Source organism: Notamacropus eugenii, chromosome 5 (assembly GCF_028372415.1).
Source record: "Notamacropus eugenii isolate mMacEug1 chromosome 5, mMacEug1.pri_v2, whole genome shotgun sequence".
In the NCBI taxonomy this organism is placed as follows: domain Eukaryota; kingdom Metazoa; phylum Chordata; class Mammalia; order Diprotodontia; family Macropodidae; genus Notamacropus; species Notamacropus eugenii.
Window position 1 is genome coordinate 91,450,591 of NC_092876.1, and position 18,026 is coordinate 91,468,616.

At 37.8% G+C, this 18,026-nt stretch overlaps 1 pseudogene; it reads right to left on the reverse strand.

Moving 5' to 3' along the window:
* Positions 1–6,762: 6,762 nt before the first annotated feature.
* Positions 6,763–7,707, reverse strand: LOC140508728 (olfactory receptor 51I2-like; annotated as a pseudogene).
* Positions 7,708–18,026: the final 10,319 nt, after the last annotated feature.

Genomic DNA, 18,026 nt, shown 5'->3' on the forward strand with positions numbered 1-18,026 from the left:
TGATCATATGCCTTTTCATCTCCTCTACTTCTGTAAGGAGTTCATATGACTTTTCCAGACACATTTGTGTCTAAGTAGAGAAGGATTATTTGGACTACATTTCCCAGAATGCTTTAGGTTAAAGGGCATGATCACTTAGAAAGAAACTAAAGGTGACTTTGCTTAGGGGATGTACATGAGTAATATCTCTATTTATGGTAGTTTTTAAAGAGAGGAGGCAGAGGAGGAAAAGAAAAGTTGATATTTGGTATAAAGAACAGTAGACAATGTTGAGTGGTGTCCCATGAGTCATGTCTCATCTAATCCTGACAGGTTGATGTGGCTATTCAAGCATGGGAGCCTGCATCCTTGTTGATACATTCTATGACCACAGCCCTTTGTGAAATGTACCCATTTAGTGACAAGAGACACTGGTTTTGTGGTTTCATGATGTGTTGTGGTAGAAGAATTCAGTCAGACTACCTTTAATTCAAATACAGACATTTATTGATTGGCTTCTTTATTGATTGAGATTGATGCCTCTCAAGAAACAGGCTAAGTTCCAAGAGGAACCAGTAACTTTAGTGAAAACAAGATGGATTTTTAAAGGGCAAATTCGCAGAAATTGAGAATATTAAAAAGGCGGGGGGGGGGGGTTGTTAAGGGATTAAGTAATAGGGGAGGAGTCCCAGCCACAGTAGAACTGCAATACGATTACCCACAATGCATACAGAAAAACCCATGGTGGGGGTATGTATGTATGATGATGATATTATAATAGGTCTCTCTATGTCATAAGTTCACTCTAGGTCACTTCTTTACTATTACTGTGCAGGTGCCTACTTAGGTAAACCTATTGGTTTAGGGTCCACATCCTGCTTTGGCATCCTAGTGGTGCTGCTCTATGATTGGCTGAGTATTGTGGTCCTGTCTAAGGTTAGATGGATATGGTTATGGTTGAGTGCATGGAAACACTTCCTGTTTCTGTGAGAAATATGAAGAATGGATCTGGGGGCAGTGGCTAGCTAGAGGCAGTGACTGGGATCCAATCACATGGACACATGTGCTGTTTCTATGAAAAATATGGGTTCATGGACATACCTCTTGTTCTAGTGAGCAGTGATGTATATATGAAGTTAGGATATTGAGTGTGTATGTGGGGGTGAGTGGTTAGGAAGGGGCAGTGAGTTGGCTGTTCAGTGGGGCCTATTGTTATTAGGATTCTATGACTGCTACCCTAAGTAGTGAGGAACAAACACTATTCCTGTTCAGTTGATAAGTGTTCAATATTCCAATGTCATTTTTCCATTTTCATAAAGTTTGTACCTTTTCATTTATATTAAGTAATAAAACTAAGTGATTTATGTATATACTCATCTGGCTGTCCAGAAGAAAGGAATAAGACCACTTCTCCTATTGGCCTAGGGTTCAGTGCATATGCTTAGACAAAGTCTTTATATGGAGGCAGCATAGGGCATGGAGTTCAAGATTATGAATCCTTTAGAGATTTACCAGTCACTATTGTAATGAATGGACTAATCCACAATCTTGATGAATAAATGCTTCCCAGATGGATACTTTTCCCTCTGGTAAGATTTTAATAGTGGCGAACAAAGGGATAGACTTACTACATTCCAAATTTTTGAGTCAAAAATGTAGGCACCCACTCTCTGCCCCCAGTTAGATGTACTGTACGTACAGGATGTGCACAAGAGTTGAATATCATGGAACTCAGAATGGGTCTCAAATATTTCTGTATTCTTTCTCTACTATATCCACTAAATGATTCACCCTTGTGATTAATGTGCTGAAGAGTTTCTTCCTCCATGACCTCTTTTATGCCATCCCTGTGCAATCACTATCACTTGTTAAAATGATCACCACATTCATTGATACCACAATTAGCGCCAGCATCACTGAGGGCCGACAGATGTCTGCAGGACAATGTTGGATCTGTTACAAAAAAAAATAACCCAGACCCTATTCTTCATATACTTCCAAAGCTCATTAGCAAAGATATAAATATGGATTTATATGCTGAAGACACATAAAGTGAACTAATGTAAGTAGAAATCCTACTATGGAAGGAGACCAAAAAAGTGCATTGGAAAGTTTGTGTTTTTTTAATGGACTTCTTATACATTAAACAAGCATTTATGAAGTGCTTACTATATTTCAGGCATGGATTTAAATTTCTAAAGATTTTAAATGTGAACAGTCTTATCACAGGTAATGGCATTATAGCGAAGGATACCTTGATAATGAGAGGGCATTAAATAAATAACTGACACTAAGCCCAAAGGCCCTACTGAGCACAACAAAATTACTAGTCCTATAAAGAAGTTCAGTTATTAAATATAGAAGTGTTAGCAACAAAATACAGAAGAGATGATCAGAGCTGAGCTTACAATGCCATACCTTGGAATTTATTATTTCTAAACCACTTCTTTCAGTCATCTTCACCTTGTTGCAATGCCATTGTGGTAGATGGCTGGGTATAATGAAGTGCTTTCTATAGTTTTAGGAAAGATAAATACATCTCATTTTTTTTGTTGTTGTTATTTTGAATTCTGAACAACAAACAATAGAATTATTCCATAACAAAAGCCATTATAATACCTACTTGGATGTTTAATGTGACTATTCTAAAAATCCAACATGTGTCTCACACCAATTCTTCTTTCTACTATGGATAGGATTCCACTGCATGAGGAATTCTCTGAAATGGCTGAATTTATGATTCCACTTCAGATAAAAGCTTGTCATAACTAAACATTATATCCCTTCTGATATCTATCACAGTGACATGGGAATAATGGCTATTTACTAAATGCAAACATGACAACACAGAACTGGTTTATTTTCTTTCCCAGTTACACATTCCACCTACATCTCATATTCTACTTTTTTTGCACAGAAATTTTCACTGGTAATAGGTAGCTGCCAACCTATGCCCAATCTGTATCATTCTTCCAAAAAATATTGATAGACTGTGTTTCTTATATCATAGTCATTTCTGATATACCCTTCTCCTCACCCCAAACCCTTTGAACTATTCCTTGTAACTTAAAAAAAAAAGATAAGACAAACCAACCAACCCAGCAACTATGTCTGACATCTTACCCAATATTTCGGACCCATCCAAAGAGCTCACCACCTTTTCAGAGAGAGGAAAGGAGGTGCATCTTTTTCCATTTCTCCTCTGTAACAATATCTGTCATTGGATCATAAACAAAGAATGAGAGTTCTTATAGTCTTTCCATATCATTTTGTATAAGAAGAAACTGAGAACCTGAGACATGAAGTGAATTGTCCCAGGGTACACAGTAAGTAACAAAGTAAGAGGTTTATAGGTTCACAGGTTAAGAGACAGAAGAGACCTTAGACTACACTTAACCCAAAGCCTTCATTTTACAGATAAGGAAACTGATATCCAGAGAGGTGAGTGGATTTGCATGAGGTCATACAGGTAGTAAGCATCATAGAAAGAGAAACAAAGTTATCTAAGTACAAATTCAGACTTCTTTCCAGTACTGAATGCCATGTTAGACCCTAAATAGTAAGAGCTAAAAATGACCACAGAACTCAAATAGTTAGACTTTCATTGATTGTACATGTACAAATGAGGAAAGTATGTTCAGAAGAGGAAAAGTGACTTCCTGGGTCACACAGTGGGCCAGAAATAGACTCAGGGCCAAAATAGTGAACAAGCTTCATTACTCTTCTCCTCTCCATTTGCTCTACTCCTGACTTTCTGGGCCTTCTCTACCAAGCCTTTAGAGAAGCCTCTTCATCCTGGAAGTTTGTTCCACTTCTGGACTTCTCAAATTAGAAAAACTTTCCCCATATGAAGGGTCCCTTCCTCTGAATAGTTGCTTCCTCCCAGGACCACCACTTTAATAAAGTACCCAGGTCATGTCTTCCTTCCTCTCCAGACTCCACTCCTGACTCTTCAGACTTTACCATGTCCCCAAAATGATATCTTCTCATCCCTCTCAAATCATTTACTGCACCATTTTATGGCTCATCTTCCCTCATTAGAATGTAAGCTCTTTGAGGGTAGGGAATGTCTTTTTGACTTATATTTTTATTCCTAATGCTTAACACAGTGCTTGGAAAATGGTAATTCATGCTTATTGACTTGACTAGAAACCATACCTGGAAAGGAATGAAGGAAGGCTATGGGTCCCAGTCTTAAGACCTACCTGTCATCTCTTCTCCCTCAGAATTCCTTGATGTCTCCATTTCTCCTTACCTTGCCTGATGCCAGAGCTGCCTTACAGTTCTTTGAAGGCACAGAGCTCAATGTTTCTATGTTGGTAATAGCTCTGCATAACAAGTCTATCAAGTTTTGAAGCTTGTGAAGATTTTCACAAGATTGTGCAAGATTTCATTTTAAATATGTAAATTGTATAATAATCCACTTGTACATTTTATTAGTTATTTGTATACTTTTGTAGAATAATAATAGGATACATTTTAGGTCAATTTAACATTTGTAAAATTCATTACATTTATTATCTCACTTTAGTCTCCACAAAACTCTGTGAGGTGATTATTGTTCTCATTTTATAGAAGAGGGAACCAAGTCTCAGACATGTGTAATGTCTTTTTGACTTGCATGTAACTGGATTTAAATGAGGCAGAATGGAGAGAAGTCATCACTCTCACTCTCTATTGAAGAGTTATCAAAGTTCAGTGGCAGAGCAAAAGTCAAGATGATTGGTAATGGTTCAGGATGCAGTACATAACCTCTGTATCCTTGATGACCAACAAAGTACTAAATGCTCCACAGCTACTGTTTCAGCTGCCTTCAAGTCCCATTGGAACAAATTATCCTCATCTTGGATTCTATCCATTCCCTCAAGGACAGTCTTGACATGCTTGGGGTAGACATTCTCCCTACCTCATCATTGGGTTTGAGGCCTGTCAGTTATCTTCAACCTGTAGTCAACTGGGGGAAATGGTTTTATTGGAGTGTGGCTGATACACACGCTACAGCTCTTCAGAGCCATAAGTGAGCATTGAGTGACAGCTGGTGGAGAACAAAGGTGGAAAGAACCTCTGAAAATGGCTCAATAAACCCTCATACCAGAGATGCTAGTCCTCCTAAACATTTCAGAGATGTATAATATATCACTCCTGGTAAAACAGTTAAGAGTTGTTAGTGTCAGAGACAGATTAAAATCCAGGTCTTTTAGACTCCAGGTCCAATACTCTACTCATTACACATATATTATTGTATTTATGTCCATTTTAGGTACCTGGGTTTATAACTGTGTAACAATCAATGGTGGTTGGGTAGTGTTGATGTGGAAGGTGTAACTGGACTGTAGACACTTCTTATCACTGTCCTCTTTTCCCTTCTCCTTTTTAATCCATAGATTTTATCTAGCCACATCATGATACTACAAATGTATGGTATGCTCCTTTCTTAGCCTAGGTCTCTCAGCTCCATGTGGTTAGTCAGTCAATAATCATTTTTAAATTACCTACTATAAGCCTTCTACTACTTTCCAAAGTTTCTATTCTAGGAAAAGTCAAGAGTATAGTGGAAGTAGTTTAGAAGTCCCAATTAAGATAAGATACTAACGTTTACATAGAGATTTTGCTCTATCTAGATTTAAATTTATATTTATTTTCAAATAACCTATCATCCTTTGATAAAGGATAAAGGAACTTTCATGTTATAGAAATATTGGGTAAAAAGTCAGCAAATATTTCATAGAGTATATTAAAAGAGAGGTATCATGAGGGAGAGTTGGGGAAAGAGCATGCCTTTTCCTGGAATTTCCCTCAATCATTGAAGAGGCATGTAAAATGGGTGGATTCTACCTAAGGCTTCTTGGCTCCTTCCTTATAGAAGCCAATGGTTCTCCTTGATTTTTCCCTTTTCTACCACAGCTCAACCTGACTTTCTCTTTCATCTTTTCCTTGTTCCCCCTATACCAGGAGGTTTCTGACTAAATTCTCTAAGGCTTGGGCAGGACTGAGAAGATTGATGCTTTGTTGCTGAAAGCCAACCTTTGAGATCACCATTCTTCTAGCCACTATCATAGTTTCTGGAGCATGGTAGGCACCTAATAAATGTTTATTGATAGACTGATTGATTGATTGATTCCTTTTAGTTAATTCCCTTGCCTGTGTGTATCTCTTTAGGAGAACTAGTATATGATTGTATTCTGCCATCTGTCTCAAGGATCGCCATAGTACCCAATGGTTCTCAAAACTAGGAGAAAAATGCTTGTCCCTTTGACCTATAAATTCCAAGATGTCTGTCACTCCTCTAATTCCTAAAGTAAGCATGGCATTTGGAAGTTTAAACTAGTTGATAGTCATTATATTTTTGCTTAAAAGAAAAAATAGTTGTCAATTATTACAATGTATTTGAAAGCATGTCCCTGCCTAGGAACTTGACTGCTAGGAATGTTATATCTATGGGAAAATGCAATTTGGTCTATCATATAATTCATATTATCAATGTTTCTAAGATCAAGTTACTATAAAAGCTAAACTGTTGTGAAAGTCACAGTACATGAAGCAAAGTAGAATCTATTGGAAATGAGTTTTAAGAGACTATCACTCAGTGAGTCATAGTATGAGAAATATGGCTGCTCAGAACACAGTTTCATGACCCATTTTCTCCAAAACACCCAGTATATTTTAAAGCTTGCCCAAATGAGAGCCACCAGTATCTTTATGCAATCTTATAAAACCAACACTTAAAGTCACAGTGAATTTGTGTAACTGGTGTTGTTGCAGTTTTCCCCTAGCTTCTATTGTTCAGAATTTAGTCATACAGAATAACCTGATGAGCCTCTTATGGATCTCCTTTGTCTTGATGCAATAGATGACAGGATTGAGCATGGGAGGGACAAAGAGGTAGACAAGGGACATTAGTGAAAACGCATATGGTGGTACATATCTCCCATACCGGTGTACCAGGGATACACCCACCATGGGCACATAGAAAATAAGTACTGCACATATGTGAGATACACAAGTGTTAAGTGTTTTAAGCCTCTCTTCTTGGGAGGCAATTGCCAGCACAGAGCGAAAGATGAGAAGGTAAGAAAGGAGGATGAGTGCAGAATCCAGAGCAAAGGTACACATAACAAGGCACAGACCATAGATGTTATTGATAGTGATGTCCCCACAGGGTAGACGGATCAGGTCTGGGTGTAGGCAGTAAGCATGGGACAAGATATTGGTTTTGCAGAAGGTAAGACTCTTCAGGAGGAAGGGTAATGGAAAAACCACACAGAAACTTCGGATACCAATGAGCAGACTCATTTGTACAACTCAAGCATCAGTGAGAATGGTAGAATACCTCAGTGGGTTGCAGATGGCAACGTAACGATCAAAGCTCATGGCTAGTAGGATCCCAGACTCCACAAAAGAGAAGAGGTGGATGAAGAACATCTGTGCCATACAGGCATCAAAGGAAATCTCCTGGGTATGGAAGCAGAAAGTGGCTAATACTGAGGGTAGTGTGGACAAGGAGACACCAATGTCATTGACTGAAAGCAGGGACAAGAAATAGTACATGGGTTGGTGCAGACTTTGGTTCTCTTTGACAATGAAGATAATTAGGCTGTTACCCACAACAGAGATACTATAGAGGGCTCCAAGCAGCAGGAACATCCAGTGGTGGGAGTCTTCAAGCCCAGGAAGGCCAGTCAGAGTGAAGGGACGTAACCCTGTGCCACTAGTGGAAGAACTTCCCATGTTGGCAGTTTTGTCCAGGCTGTATAGTCAAATTTCACAGAAATAAAAGGAAGGGGTAGGTCATTGTTGATCAGATCCCTCAGTCTGGCATTCAAGATTGCTGCAATCTAAAACTACTCTATCCAAAGTTATACCTCATTCTGTTGTTCAGCATACATCTTCTATTCTAGTGACATCAGTTACCACATTATCTCCTATTTTTCACTGCTTACCAACACTTACAATAATTTTCCTAACTCTTGTAGCTAATCTTTGTTCATTACTTTGTTTAAGGCAGATTTACAATGCAACTCATATAGGAAGTCTCTCTTGTTAATGCTATTTAACCTCTGTGGATCTTATGGCCTTCCTGATTACTCCTTTCTTTTCCCTTTTCTCCTAGGTAGCACTTTTTCCTTGTTCCCTATGCCCTCCTTGTCTCTTATTCCTTCTAATACTCCTTTACTCCTTTTTTCCTCTTCCTTCTCTGCTTTTCCTCCTTCTTTACTCTGCTCCTCCGTTACTCTGCTCCTCCCAGATCCACAGAAAACCATACCATGACTGTTTCCTTATTAATCCTTTACTTGAAATCCTCTCTGAGATTGAGGGGAGTGAAGGTTTCCTTTACTGCCTGAATTTCAGCAATCTTCAAAACTAGGACATGGTAAAAACTCTTTAGTCAACTGACTTAGTTATGTCTAAAAAGCTTTACTCATTAACTTATAAGAAATACTCTCAAAAGTAAGGTTCAGAAAATTAAAGTTATTCAGTCTCAGAGTTGGCATCATAGAATCTGGAAGGGACCTTAGTAACCATTTTACTCAAGACATAGCCCCAAATGAATTTCCTCTTCACAATACTTGAAAAGTAATCATCCAAATGTTACTTGAAGTTGCCTAATGGGGAAAACCCCATTAGCTCCAGCAGTTTGTGGATGACTTCAATGATGAATTTTTTCCTTTCAGCAAGCATTGAGTTTTTATCCATTATTTCTTGCTTCCTGGGCTAAGCCAAGCAAAGCTAATGCCTCTTCCAAATGACAGTCAGTCTTTTGATTATTTTAAGGCAGACATCATCTGTAAGTTTTCTCTTCTCTAAGTAAACACCTCTAGATTTTAAACTGAATCATCCATGACCTAAACTTGAGGCCATTCCCCATCCTAGCTGTCTTTTTCTGGAGGCAAGATATACCTTATTAATGTCTTTAGTAAACTATGATGGACAAAGCTGAACACAGTACTCATGATGTACTCTAACCAGGAAACAGGAACATCACCTCTTCATTCCTAGTATTTTATGCCCCTCATAATGTATCACACAGTTGACTTGTGTTGAGTTTGAAGTCTGCTAAAACCCCAGACCTTTTCATATGAATTTCTGTATAAAGATGTTTCATCAATAATATACTTAAAAAGGTATTTTTTTAACCAAGTGTGAAATTATTTTCACTATTAAATTATTTTGCTTTATCATATTTTATTCATAATTGGTTATTATCTTTATCTTATTTCATTTGGATCAACATTTTTGTCCATCAGGTTTTTTTTGGATTCTGACTTGTGCATACTGTTATATACTGTCCTGCCTTGTGTCATCTGTACAATGAATAATCATTTCATCTACGCTTTTATCTTATGACACTGATTATAATGGCAAACAATACAGAGCCAAGCAGAGATCCATTGATCACTTCCCTGGACACGTCTTAGACTATGTGAACTAATGCAACAACGTGTTAATTGATTTCCTTGTGTCACATCTCTTCCCACTATAATTCATTTCTCTCCTTACTTATCAAAATGATTTTCCTAAAATTCATTCTTAAGCATGCCATTTTTATTATCATTAAACTCCACTGATCAACCAATACATCTAGAAAAGATATTCTTAACGTTTTTCTGTCACAGACCCTTTTGGTAAAATCTATGGACACTTCTGTGAGTGATGTTTTTAAATGCAGAAAACTTTTAAAAATGTAGGATTACAAATAAAACCACTGATACTCAAATATAGTTAGAAAAGATTTCCTAAAATAATAAGTTCATGGCTCCCAGGTTAAGAGTCCCTGCTCTAGCAGGAAATATACACTCCTTTGTTTTACAATTAAAGTACTTTATAACCTATCCCCAACCTAATCAGCACATCATTTCCTTTCTCATACTCTACAATTCAGTCAAACTAATCTTACCTTCTCTTAAGTGTGGCATGCACCTTGAATTCATAAATGGAAGTTAAGTGCTCTCTATCTCCCTACGTGTTTTGTTCTTTTTTATTCCTGTTGAAAGATATTCACCTTGACAGAGAAAACGTAAGCAAAACTGAAACTGAGCATCTTGGAGTTTTCTCTGTTAGCAGTTATCCCTTCCTTGATCCTCCTTTTTCCTGCAATATAATCCAAAATACACAAATCTAACCATAGGAGAAAAAAAAAAAAACTCATTTGTTGTCCTTAGCTTTCTTCATCATGCTCACCTCATTTGGGGTGTGAGTCCACTTATCTCTTTTTTTTTTAGTATCTGTATTCCTGGTATGTTACCTGCCCTTGTTTCATTTGGTTTTAAACTCTCTGGGGTCTTAGAAGTAATCTAGTGTAATTCGATCATGAACAAGAATCACCTCCAGAATGACCCCAAGTTGCTATGAAACATCTTCTTAAAACTCCCGAATATAGAGAAATGACTAATTCCTGAGTCAATTCATTCTAGTTTGGGACAATTATCATTGTTTGCAAGTATTCCTTATATTGAACTGAAATCACCTTTTCTTTCTGCAACTTCCACCAATTTTTTTCCAGTTCTGTCCTGTACAATCAAAGAGGATAAATCAAATCTAATCTTTTGCACAGAATAACACTTCTAATGTTTACATAAAGCAATCTTTTCTACCTTTTTCCCACCACCCCAAGTTTTTTCCAACCTCAAAATTCATATTTACTTCAATGAATCCTTGCATATCATGGTTGCTAGTGCCCTCATTATACTAGACTTCATCCCCACGTGAATATGTTCCATTTTCTTAATGTTCTTTCTTGAACATGGTGCCCAGAAATGAAGACTTAAACATAGACATTTTCCTCTCCTGTAACTATTCTTTGACTCTGTCTTCAGAATCTCATTACCACCTCCTTGTCTCTCTTTCATGCTGGACCTATAGTATTTCTCTGTATTCACAGAATGTAGATCAGGTTTCATCTTCATTTCTAAGCAAGATTCAGCCTCTTTTTCCTCTAAGTATTATTTCACCATTGCCTCTGCCTGCTTCATATGGACATAAAAAGGAACTGTATTTTGGAGATTCAGAGCCAATTTTTGCTATGATTCCCTTACTTGGAAGACATCAGGAAAAGCTTTTAATTTTTAACACAAATCAAACAGGATAACTCTAAATTCTAGGAACCTAGTTTATTCTTGTATATTCCTTGGACTTTATTCCAACTATTCCTTATCTCTGGAAAGCCCACATTTCTTACTCACTTCCCTACTGGTTAAAATCAGTGACTTATTTAAGTCTTAGTTCAAATGTTCTTTTACCTTTGAAACCTTCAATGATTCTCTAACCAAAAGTATTCTTATCCTTCTATGTTCTCTCATATGTCTTTCCATTAATTATGACTTTTTATCATACCTTTCCCTGTTTTCTCCTAAAATCTATTCCTGTTTTCTCCCATCCACTAGGCTATAAGATAGGGACCATTTCTTATATATCTTTCAATCTCCCCTAGTGCCCAGCAAAGGACAATACATACAGAGAACTCAATGGAAAATTTTGAACAGGGAGTAAGTGATTGTTAATAGTAATTCACATTTTTATGATGCTTTAAAGTTTACAAAAAGTTTTCCTCACAACTCTAACTTGGTTGTTGAATTGTATATGGGCATCATCATCTCACATTTACCCAGCACATTAGAGTTCAAAAGTCCTTTCTCATAATAGGAACTGCAGTGTTAATTAAGGCAAATCCTTCAGATGCCAGAATAAGCAGACCTGTCCTTTCGGAAGGTAGTTCAGGTAAAGTATCAGAGTGTATTGACGAGGTGAAAGAAGAATGAATGGAGCCAAGGATACTTGTTAGGAGAACATCCCAGAGGTTCAGGTCAGTAGCAGTGGTGGCAATAAAGATGTAGAAGGGAGGATGTATAGGGGGAAGTCATGTAGTTGGGGTGGAGGGACAGCTATAAAAGACAATCCTGAGATTTGGAATCTCTTGACTAGCAGGACAGTAGTACAAGTTATAATATTGCTTAACTACATTAGGAAATCAACAAATCAACCCTAATTTATGCTAAGCAAACGCTATGTATCTGAAATTGTATTAGGAAGCAGGCATACAAAAAAATGTTTACATTCTTCCTACCTGGTGTATTTGTGTGTGTGTGTGTGTGTGTGTGCATGTGTGGGAGTGTGCATGTGTGCTTGCATGTGAAAGAGAGAAACAGAGATAGAGAGTCAGAGAGTCAGGGAAATGAGAACCACTTCATCCTATTATTCCTCAGGAATTAAAGTAGGGAGATCAGATATAGCTTTAAATAGTAGGTTCTCTCTATTTCCTGGAATGACTCTGAAAAAGGTGGTTTCTTGACTGAAGGATGCTAATCTTGTGGAGAAAGGATTGGGGTTTAGAGGAAAAGGTCCAATGACATGGAACAAGACAGAAATTTCTCTTGTTCTCAGAAGAATATTTCTTGTTGTTGGACTATGAGGGATGTGGAAGATTCCTAGTCTTCCAGCTTCCTTTTTCTTCATGTACAAGTACTAATGAATTGAATTCTCCTTAACTTCTATAGCATTTGTATATCCATCACAGTGCCTGGCACATACTTGGAAATTAATGAATGTTTATTGATTGATCAGTTGCTACAGTCAGTTCGCCTGAGGTGAAGTAGGGATCATTTCACCCATCATCTCATATACTCAATTCTGTCATTGTCATCTAGACATGTACAAAACTTCCCACAGTACCAGAGAACTTACAATCTAGAGGAGTCTGCTGAGAGAACCAGCAGGCTAGACTCATGTCTATAAGATCCCAGGTCCCATTGTACTTGACCCTGGACAGAGCCCTGGGGAGTACTGTTTTCAGTTCTGGCCACTACATTTTAAAAGAGCTGGTGGCAAACTAATATGACCAAGGGAGGGAAATTATGGAAAAGAGGTCCATGAACCAGACAACACTGAAGACCTGGAATGCCTTAAACTGGAAAAGATCAGTCCTTGGGAGTCCATGATACTTGCCTTCAAATATATGAAGGGCTTTCATATGAAAGAGGAAGTTGACATTTTCTGAGGCTCTGGATATGAGAAATAGAACCTGTGGGTCCTAGTGAGAAGGTTGTTTTTTTGTCTGACATGAGAGTAACCCAGTAATTATTACTATTGTGCATGGGATTGACTCCTTTAATAGTGAGTTACCCATCACTGTCAATAGAGATTGGATGAGAACCTGTGAGGGGTCTTGAAGAGGGAAACTTTGCATTGGTCAGGGACTTATCTAGATCACAATTAAGAAATTTTTAAACTTTTATTGAGCCATTCTCTGAAAATAGGGTGAATTTTTTTTTAACCTAATAACCTCCAAAACTGTCTTATGCCAGTCTGGGAAGAAGACACTGAGGTTCCCCAAGCAGAGGTTAGTGACCCTGTGGTTTAGGGAGGGGGTGTTTAGGGGGTTTGGGGACCAAGAACTTACCTACTTCATTGGGATCACAATGGCAAAGGATGGAAGGTTTGCAATTGTTTGAACCAACACTTCTTAAACTGCTAGGTCTAGATGTGCTAGGGCATCCTCAGATTCTGCAATTAAGCAGGCAGTTAAGGAATAAATCACAAAATAAACATGGAGGGAGGGAGTGGTCTGTGGTACCTTGGGATCCATCAGAAGAGAACTATGGCCTGGGACTCAGTCTCCAATATCAGCTCATAATCCTAAATCCCCCAGTTAGGATGTATACTATGTCTCTGAACTACGTCTTGTCCAGAAGAGCCCTGCAGAATTAAGCCACTGATATTCAAATAAACTCAGAACTGATGGGACCTCTGAGGATATTTAGTCTAACCCATACCTGAAGAAGAATTCCATCTATAATATGGAAGTGTTCAGGTCCCCTTTGCTTGAATACCTCTGGTAAAGGGGAACCAATAATGTTCTGATGCATTGAATTCCAGCATTGGAAATACACACACACAAACATATATATGTATATACATATATACATATTTTATACTGAGACAAAAATTGCCTCTGTAGTTTCCAACTATTGCTTCTCATTTTGCCCTCTTGGGCCAAGGGGAACAAAACAAATGCCTCCTCCACTGGACAGTGCTTCAAATACTGGAGTACAGTTATCATGCTTCCCCAAGCCACCCCTCTTCTCTAGGATCACCACCTACTTGCTTCAGCTGTTTCAGTTCCCTCACTGTCCTAGTCATCCTCCTGTAGTCCTCTGCATCTCCTGTAGACACTCTATAGCCTTTTTTTATGAGTCCTGATAGTGAACAATGGAACATACGGGAGAAAGGTCAGATTGTTTTATAAGGCTACTAACATAACTCAGTGGTCATTTTATTATTATTATTATTATTATTATTATTATTATTATTATTATTATTATTCAGAAGAATGAGCAATCTTGCCTAAGAGTTGCATTATGGGTTCTTTATTCTACTGTAGGCCAATCTGTGGGATATGCCATGGTTTTTAATCCCTATGAAATGATTAATAGCCTAATTAAAGTCTGACACTTCAAAATGCTACGTGGGTCACAGTTTCGAATTCATACTTAGTCTGAAGTAAAGACTGAGTCTATCTGTTGTCATTTGGGCACAAGGGGGCTTCCTATCAGATGAGCAACGATATAAGCTGTAGAGAACTATACAGCAACTTAAGTATGGGCAATGGTTTGGTGAAATCCCAGATCACCAGCCTGGCCCACTTTAGTTTCATGAAAGAAACTGGTGCTAAGAACATTCTCTGTTGGCTGCTTTGAATAGTTATATATATATATATAGCAGCCTCTTCATGTATATTACCCATAAAGGAAGGGAAAAAATTACAAAACTGCAACCTAAGAGTTATAAGGGAACAGGGAAAGGAAAGGAACACTCCTTTGGCTTGGGGACATTTAGGACATGGGGATACTCATGTCTATAGCCTTATCACCAGGGCAAAAATCATTTCCATGCCCCTTGGCCACATTTCCCCTTCACCACACTCTAAATTAGTGTCCAGGAGCAGCCACAGTGGGTCATATACTCATCTGATCAGGTAATGGAAGAAAATGAAAATTGGAATAAAGTAAAAGTAAGTTAATGTCAAGTAATAGTAAAATATAGCAAAGATTCAGTAAGAAGTGAAATAAAAGTCTTGGAATCATAATATCTCATATTTGGAAAGTATTCCACAGGTCCCTTATTCATTACGAAAACATTCTCAATTAAGTATAGTGCTGAAATGTGAAGGGAGTATTAATTGCCTTATTAAAGCTGCCAAGTATAATAATAATAATGGCTAATCTCTGCTATCATATTTAACATAATGATAAGTAAATATAGTTAATGAAGTGATTCTTTTAAGGGAGTCAAATCATTTTTCTGGGGCATGCCTGAGAAAACCAGTTGCTGAGAATTAAATAGGTCATGATAACTCACTTGTCTGGGTCACAGTCTTGCCTATAGTTCTAAGAGAAGCATTTGCTGTAGTTCAATCTTATGCGGAATTGTGAGAGAGAAGTTGCTCTTTTGAATGTAACAAGCTGTAGAACAGTGGACTGGAAAACTGTAGAATGGAAAGCACAGAATTCTTCAGTGATTTGCACATATGAAAACGTGAAGGATAAGAGAACTTTTAGGTTAATAACTGGGAAAATAGGAATATCAGAATTGTTCCACAGTTATGAAACAAGACATTTACCTGATTATAGACAGAAGATAAGAATTTGGTTACTAACCATAAATGAAGGTTGGATTGTTTATAGAGAGGATCCAGAGTCAGCCCACAGAAAAAGAAGAGAAGTGAAAGGGTAGATTTCAGAACTGCATTAAAGAAAAACCTTAATGCTTGATCTCTAGGGATATTTGTTGTTGGTCAGATTGGTTGACCAATAAGAGCCTGGAATACTCTCTACTGGAATACTACTACCCTGGAATACTCTCTGCTGCTGAGAAGAAAATAACTAAAGAGAATATATTATGCTCTCAATTATAACAGTGAACAAGCTTCATTACTCTTCTCCTCTCCATTTGCTCTACTCCTGACTTTCTGCACCTTCTCTACCATGCCTCTACAGAAGCCTCTTCATCCTGGAAGTTTTTTCCACTTCTAGACTTCTCAAATTAGAATAACTTTCCCACAGGAAGGGTCCCTTCCTCTGAATAGTTGCTTTCTCCCAGGACCACCATTTTATTTATTTTTTTATTTTTTTTATTTTTTTATTATTATTTTTTAATGTTTAACAATCACTGCCATACAATTGAGATTTTATCCCCCCCCACACCTACCCCCCACTACCCCCCTCCCTCCCCACGACTGCATACAATTTTGTATAGGTTCTACATATACTTTCCTATTGAGCACATTTTCACTATAGTCATACTATGTAGTCGGACTAAAATAAATGGAAGAAATCATATAACAAATCAAAACGTGATACACAAAAACACACACACACACACAAACATGATCTGCTACATTCTGTGAATGACTTCCATATTTCTTTCTCTGAGTGTGGAAGGCATTTTGCCTTAGAAAACCACCACTGGGATTTTTTTTTTTTTTAAGAACTTGCATTATTATGAAATTCCAAGTCTACCAGAAAAAACTCTCGCACACTGTGGCAGGACCACCATTTTAATAAAGTGCCCAGGTCATGTCTTCCTTCCTCTCCAGACTCCAGTCCTGAGTCTTCAGACTTTACCATGTCTCCAAAATGATAACCTGTCATCCCTCTCAAATCATTTACTACATCATTTTATGGCTCGTCTTCCCTCATTAGAATGTAAGCTCTTTGAGGGTAGGGAATGTCTTTTTGACTTATATTTTTATTCCTAATGTTTAACACAGTGCTTGGAAAATAGTAATTCATGCTTGCTGACTTAACTAGAAACTATACCTAGAAAGCAATGAAGGAAGGCTATGGGTCCCAGCCTTAAGACCTACCTGTCATCTCTTCTCCCTCAGAATTCCTTGATGTCTCCATTTCTCCTTACCTTCCCTGATGCCAGAGCAGCCTCACAGTTCTTTGAAGGCACAGAGCTCAATGTTTCTACATTGGTAATAGTTCTGGATAACTAGCCTATCAAGTTTTAAAGCTCATGAAGATTTTCACAAGATTGTGCAAGATTTCATTTTCAATACATAAATTGTATAATAATCCACTTGTATATTTTATTAGCTATTTACATACTTTTGTAGAAAAATAACAGGACACATTTTAGGTCAATTTAACATTGGTAAAACATCTTATATTTATTATTTCATTTTAGCCTCCATAGAACTCTGTGAGGCAATTGTTGTTCCCATTTTATAGATGAGGGAACCGAGTCTCAGAGATGTATGTCTTTTTGACTTGCATGTAATTGGATTTAAATGAGGCAGAATGGTGAGAAGTCATCAGTCTCATTCTCTATTCCAGAGTCATCCAAATCCAGTAGCAGGGCAAAAGTCAAGATGATTGGTGATGGTTCAGGATTCAGTGCATATCATTCACATCCTCAATGCCTGACAAAGCTCTAAGTGTTCCACAGCTCCTGCTTCAGCTGCCTTCGTGTCCCATTGGAACAAATTATCCTCATCTTGGATTCCATCCACTCCCCCAAAGACTGTCTTCACATGCTTGGGGTAGACTTTACCCCTACCTCATCATTGCATTTGAGACCTGTCAGTTACCTTAACCTTGTAATCAATCTGTGGAAATTGTTTTACTGGAATGTGACTGGTACACATGCTACAGCTTCTTGGAGCCTGAGGTGAGCATGAGTGGCAACCAGTGGAGAGCAAAGTTAGAAAGAAGCTCTGAAAATGGCTCAGTAAACCCTCACACCAGAGATGTTAGTCCTCCTGCACATTTCAGAGATGTGTAATATTTCACTCATGATAAAACAGTTGAATTGCATCAGAAAGAAACTAAAATTCAAGTCTTCCAGATTCCAAGTCCAGTACTCTAATCACTACACATATCTTATTGTATTTATGCCCATTTTAGGTACCTGGATTTATAACTGTGTAACAATCAATGGTGGTTGGATAGAGTTGATGTGGAGGGTATAGCTGAACTGCAGACACTCATTATCACTGCCTTTTTTCCTCTTCCCCCTTTTAGTTCATAGATTTCATCAAGCTGCATCAT